This window comes from Nerophis ophidion, linkage group LG18 (assembly GCF_033978795.1).
Source record: "Nerophis ophidion isolate RoL-2023_Sa linkage group LG18, RoL_Noph_v1.0, whole genome shotgun sequence".
Taxonomy (NCBI): Eukaryota; Metazoa; Chordata; class Actinopteri; order Syngnathiformes; family Syngnathidae; genus Nerophis; species Nerophis ophidion.
This window is the reverse complement of record NC_084628.1, coordinates 21,446,912-21,453,697: the sequence shown is the minus strand read 5'-3', so window position 1 is coordinate 21,453,697 and position 6,786 is coordinate 21,446,912.

Here is a 6,786-nt window from a genome sequence, read left to right as displayed (position 1 = left end):
GAGCGGGAGGTTGCTTGCAGGATTAGAAAAAGCAAATAGAAGAAGGAAAAAAAAACAATCATGTGATCCTGACAATCATAACATGTTCTTATGTAAACACAAGAAAACACTTCACAAAATATCTTGTGTCATAGACTTGTTTGGACATGCTTTTACTGTAAGAAAAGCAGTAAAAAAAAAAAAATGAATTTTTTATTTACATGAAACTGTCTATTTACAACAGCATGACAGGAGCACACAAAGCAAAAACAAAAAAGTTACTTTTTCTCCAAACATGTTGTTTTTACTCTTTTATTTTAAAATCCACGTGAGAAATGAGGAAAAACAAAAACAACATTAAAAAAAGTTTGTTGTTTTTGTTATTGTTTAGCATTGGAAGCCATTGCACAGGTGTACCGGATAAAGGGTCCATAAGCGCTTTTATTTTGAAATTCAAGTTATACATCTTTTTTTTACCCTCTTAAATCTTTTTAATTTTGTTTTGAAAGCCTTTGTCACGGTGTGCCTAATGACGTGTCCGTAAGCACTTTTGTTTTGAAATCCACGTGAAAAATGTAAAAAATAAGACAGCAATAAAAGTTAGTTTTATTTGTTCTTATTTTGTATTGGAAGTTAATTGTGCAGGCCGTAAGCCTATTTATATTGAAATTCAAATGATACGTCTTCATTTATCTTCTTTAATCGTTTTCATTTTGTAATACAAAACCCAAAACCAGTGAATTTGGCACGTTGTGTAAATGGTAAATAAAAACAGAATACAATGATTTGTAAATCCTTTTCAACTTATATTCAATTGACTCAACTGCAGAGACAAGATATTTAATATTCCAACTAAGAAACCTATTTTTTTTGGGCAAATAATCATTAACTCAGAATTTAATGGTAGCAACATATTGCAAAAAAGTTGGCACAGGGGCATTTTTACCACTGTGTTAGACGGCCTTACCTTTTAACAACACTCAGTAAATAATTGGGAACTGAGGAGACCAATTTTTGAAGCTTTTCGGGTGGAATTCTTTCCCATTCTTGCTTGATGTACAGCTTAAGTTGTTCAACAGTCCAGGGTCTCTATTGTGGTATTGTAGGCTTCATATTGTGCCACACATTTTCAATGAGAAACAGGGCTGGACTACAGGCAGGCCAGTCTGGTACCCACACTCTTTTACTAAAAAGCCACCCTCTTGTAACACGTGGCTTGGCATTGTCTTGCTGAAATAAGCAGGGGCGTCCATGATAACATTGCTTGGATGGCAACATAAGTTGGTTCAAAATCTGTATGTACCTTTCAGCGTTAATGGTCCCTTTCCAGATGTGTAAGTTACCCATGCCTTGGGCACTATTACACCCTATACCATCACAGATACTGGCTTTTGAACTTTGCGCCTAGAACAATCCAGATGGTTAATTTCCTCTTTGTTCTGGAGGACACAACATCCACAGTTTCCAAAAACAATTTGAAATGTGGAATGGTCCGACCACAGAACACTTTTCCACTCAGCATCAGTCAATCTTAGATGAGCTTAGGCCCAGCCAGGCCGGCGGTGTTTCTGGGTGTTGTTGATAAATGGCTTTCGCTTTGCATAGTAGAGTTTTAACTTGCACTTACAGATGTAGTGACCAACTGTAGTTACTGACAGTGGTTTTCTGAAGTGTTCCTTAGCCCATGTGCTGACATCCATTACAAACTGATATCACTTTTTGATGCAGTACCGCCTGCGGGATCGAAGGTCCGTAATATCATCGCTTACGTGCAGTTATTTCTCCAGGTTCTATGAACCTTTTGATGATATCACGGACCGTAGATGGTGAAATCCCTAAATTCCTTGCAATAGCTCGTTGACAAATGTTGTTCTTGAACTGTTTGACAATTTAAGAACAACTGTTTTCATACCCAATCATGGCACCCACCTGTTCCCAATTAGCCTGTTAACCTGTGGGATGTTACAAATAAGTGTTTGATAAGCATTCCTGAACTGTCTCAGTCTTTTTTCCACTTGTGCCAGCTTTTTTGAAACACATTGCAGGCATCAAATTCAAAGTGAGCTAATATTTGCAAAAAATGCCAATTTTCCAGTTTGAACGTTTAATATATTTTCTTTGCAGTCACTTCAATTGAATATAGGTATAAAAGGATGTGAGAATCATTGTGTTTTGTTTTTATGTATGACTTCCACAACATGCCTACTTCACTGGTTTTGGATTTTGTAAAACCCATTGTCACGGTGTGCTTTTATTTTGAAATCCATGTGAGAAATGTAACAATTGAAAATGATTATTATAATAATTTAGTAGTTGTCTTTTTTTTTTTGGGATCAGAAGCCATTATGAAGGTGTGCCCAATGAAGTGTGATGTGTCCATAGCCACTTTTATTTTGAAAACAAGGCGAGAATGTAAAAACAAAAGCTTTTTATTTTGAATTATGTTTAGAAAGGCATTTTACATAGTCATTTTATTTCGAAATCCAGGTGGGAAATACAATAAATAAAAACATCATTAAAAGTTATATTTTTCTTATTGGAAGATTTTTTGTATGCAGGTTTAAAAAATGGCAAAAACAGCAAAACATTACTTTTAATGCATGTTAGGTGTGCCTAATGAAGTGTCCATAAGCACTTGTGTTTTTGAAAGAAAGGTGAGGGTGTACCCCGCCTTTTGCCCGAGTGTAGCTGGAATAGGGTCCAGCAACCACCTCCTGAGTGGAACAAGCGGTAGAAAAATGGATGGATGGAAGGTGAGAAATGAAAACGGCAATAAAAGTGTTTTTTTAATTGTATTTATACTGTATGCCATTGAGCAAGTGTGCCTAATGAAGTGTCCCTGAGCACTTTTGAGCACCTTTATTTTGAAATCCAGAAGAGAAGTGACCATAAATGTGTTGGGAATTTTTGAATTGTCATTGTAAAGGTGTGCCTAATGAAGTGGCCTGAAGCACGAGCACTTTAAAGTGGAAGTCCAGGTGGAAAAGTGATTAAGAATCATCAATAAAAGGTATTAAAATTTGCTTTGTTTGTGTCTTGTGCATGTCAGTGTTGACTAAGAGTTGTTCCGCGCGTTGGTGTGTGTGTGTGCGTGTGTGCGTGTGTGTGTGTGTGTGTGTGTGTGTGTGTGTGTGTGTGTGTGTGTGTGTGTGTGTGTGTGTGTGTGTGTGTGTGTGTGTGTGTGTGTGTGTGTGTTCGTGTGTGTGTGTGTGTGTGTGTGTGTGTCAGTGGGAAGGTTGTGTAACGTGGCATGGGAATCCAGGATGCACCTCCGGGAATGAGCGCGAGAGATGGGCGAGCCGACACAAATGTCGATAGTTTCGATACCAAGAGCAGTATCTGCTGTGTATTGAGAGCAATATTTGTTTGTTTGCCTAGAAATATATGACCGGTGTTTTATTCATATTTATTATAATCATAACTTTTTATCTCCTGACTTTGTGTGTCATCTTTTCGACTTGTATCTCATCATTTAGCTCATAATTTTGATTTAAAAAATCTCAGAACTTTTCCTTGCCCTTTCTGTTGGTTCTTCCGAGGATGTCGTAGTCGTAATGGTTTGTACAGTCCTTTGAGACATTTGTGATTTAGGGCTATATAAATAAACATTGATTGATTGATTGAGAACTGTGTCTTTTTATCTCACAAGTCTGACTTGTATGTCATCATTTCGACTTTTTATCTCATAATTTTGACCTTTCATCTCATAATTATGATTTTTTTTATCTCATCATTTTGACTTTCTTATCTTAGATTTTCGACTTTTTAATGCGTGGGTTCCCTCCGGGTACTCCGGCTTCCTCCCACTTCCAAAGACATGCACCTGGGGATAGGTTGATTGGCAACACTAAATCGGCCCTAGTGTGTGAATGTGAGTGTGAATGTTGTCTGTCTATCTGTGTTGGCCCTGCGATGAGGTGGCGACTTGTCCAGGGTGTACCCTGCCTTCCGCCCGATTGTAGCTGAGATAGGCGCCGGCGCCCCCCGCGACCCCGAAAGGGAATAAGCGGTAGAAAATGGATGGATGGATGGATGGATGAATTATGATTTACCATTGGCATATTTTTTTTTAGTAGTGTAAACACTGTGTCATTATTCTAAGATGAAAAATCATAATCATGAGATCATAAATTCCAAATTATGAGATAAAAGTCCTAAAATTATGAGATAAAAAGTCAAATTTATGAGATAAGAAAGTCATCTCATATTTTCGACTTCTATGTCATAATTTGGACTTTGTATCTCTATTCATTCATCCATTTTCTACCCCTTATTCCCTTTGGGGTCGCAGGGGGCGCTGGTACCTATCTCGGCTACAATCGGGCGATGATTTTCTATCTCATAATTTAAATTTTTATTTTCATGACTAAGACTTTTTGTCTCATAATTTCGACATTCTTGTCGTAGAATTTTGACTTTTTTTTAAATCGTCAAATTTAAAGGCCTACTGAAATGAGATTTTCTTATTTAAATGCAGGTCCATTCTATGTGTCATACTTGATCATTTCGCGATATTGCCATATTTTTGCTGAAAGGATTTAGTAGAGAGCATCCACGATAAAGTTGGCAACTTTTGCTGCTGATAAAAAAGCCTCGCCTTTACCGGAAGTAGCAGATGATGACGTCACAAGGGTGAGGGCTCCTCACGTCCTCACATTGTTTATAATGGGAGCCTCAAGCAGCGAGAGCTATTCGGACTGAGAAAATGACAATTTCCCCATTAATTTGAGCGAGGATGAAAGATTTGTGGATGATGATATTGATAGCGAAGGACTAGAAAAAAATTTAAAAATTTAATAAAATAAAAAGCGACGGCAGTGTGAGCGTTTCAGATGTAATTAGACACATTTACTAGGAGAATTCTGGAAGATCCCTTATCTGCGCACTGTTTTAATAGTGTTTTAGGGAGATTGTAAAGACACACTTCGAGGTCGGATGGCTGCGTTGAACACGCAGTGTCTCAGAGAAAAGCCGAGGAGCCAAGCTCACAGCTGCCTTTTAAACAGCTACTGCAGGAGGACGAATAATCCAATGATGTCTCCGGTAAGATATATCACAATTTTTCCATCCAAAAACATGCTGGTTGACGTAGAGAAACATGTTCGCTCGACCGCTCTGTGTTAAAAACAAAGAAACACCGGCTGTGTCTCGATGCTAAAGACAGCTGCAATACACCACTTTCCACCAACAGCATTGTTCTTTATAGTCTCCATTATTAATTGAACAAATTGCAAATGATTCAGCAACACAGAGTCCAAAATACTGTGTAATTATGCGATGAAAAGAGAAGCCTTTTAGCTGTAACTGTCCATCCATCCATCCATCCATCTTCTTCCGCTTATCCAAGGTCAGGTCACGGGGGCAGCAGCCTAAGCAGGGAAGCCCGGACTTCCCTCTCCCCAGCCACTTCGTCTAGCTCTTCCTGGGGGGTCCCGAGGCGTTCCCAGGCCAGCTGGGAGATATAGTCTTCCCAACGTGTCCTGGGTCTTCCCCGTAGCCTCCTACCGGTTGGACGTGCCCTAAACACTTCCCTCGGGAGGCGTTCGGGTGGCATCCTGACCAGATGCCCGAACCTCCTCATCTGACTCCTCTCGATGTGGAGGAGCAGCGGCTTTACTTTGAGTTCCTCCCGGATGGAAGAGCTTCTCACCTTATCTCTAAGGGAGAGTCCCGCCACCCAGCGGAGGAAACTCATTTCGGCCGCTTGTACCCGTGATCTTATCCTTCCGGTCAGGACCCAAAGCTCATGACCATAGGTGAGGATGGGAACGTAGATCGACCGGTAAATTGAGAGCTTTACCTTCCGGCTCAGCTCCTTCTTCACCACAACGGATCGGTACAACGTCCGCATTACTGAAGACGCCTGTCGATCTCACGATCCACTCTTCCCCCACTCGTGAACAAGACTCCTAGGTACTTGATGGCACTCCACCCTTTTCCGGGAGAGAACCATGGACTCGGACTTGGAGGTGCTGATTCTCACTCGGGCCGTTTCACACTCGGCTGCGAACCGATCCAGTGAGAGCTGAAGATCCCGGCCAGATGAAGCCATCAGGACCACATCATCTGCAAAAAGCAGAGACCTAATCCCGCGGCCACCAAACCGGAACGCCTTAACGCCTTGACTGCGGCTACAAATTCTGTCCATAAAAGTTATGAACAGAATCGGTGACAAAGGGCAGCCTTGGCGGAGTCCAACCCTCACTGGAAATGTGTCCGACTTACTGCCGGCAATGCGGACCAAGCTCTGACACTGATTGTACAGGGAGCGGACTGCCACAATAGCCGTAACTGGTGCTGAGCTAATATTTGCTGACAGTCCGTGACGTCACGCGTCATCATTCTGCGACGTTTTCAACAGGAAACTCCGCGGGAAATTTAAATGTGCAATTTAGTAAACTAAAAAGGCCGTATTGGCATGTGTTGCAATGTTAAATTTCATCATTGATATATAAACTATCAGACTGCGTGGTGGGTAGTAGTGGGTTTCAGTAGGCCTTTAATTATGTCTCCATGAAAGGGCATTTTATGACTTTTCTTAATTTGATTACGTGATATGGTATGATTTTATCGTAATAATTTTATTGCATGATTTTTATCCTTTTAATTTAGGTAGCCAGGGACTGCAGATGGAAATTAGCTATTTGGTTATAATCTGGTACAGAACATATCTGTCTTTGAGCTTAATGTTTCTGCGCATCGTCCCTTCAAATAAAGACTATACAACCAATAAAATCACAAAGTCCGGTCAAACAACAAGTATTGGTATCGGCAGTACCGATGCCGCGTGTACATGCTATCGGATCG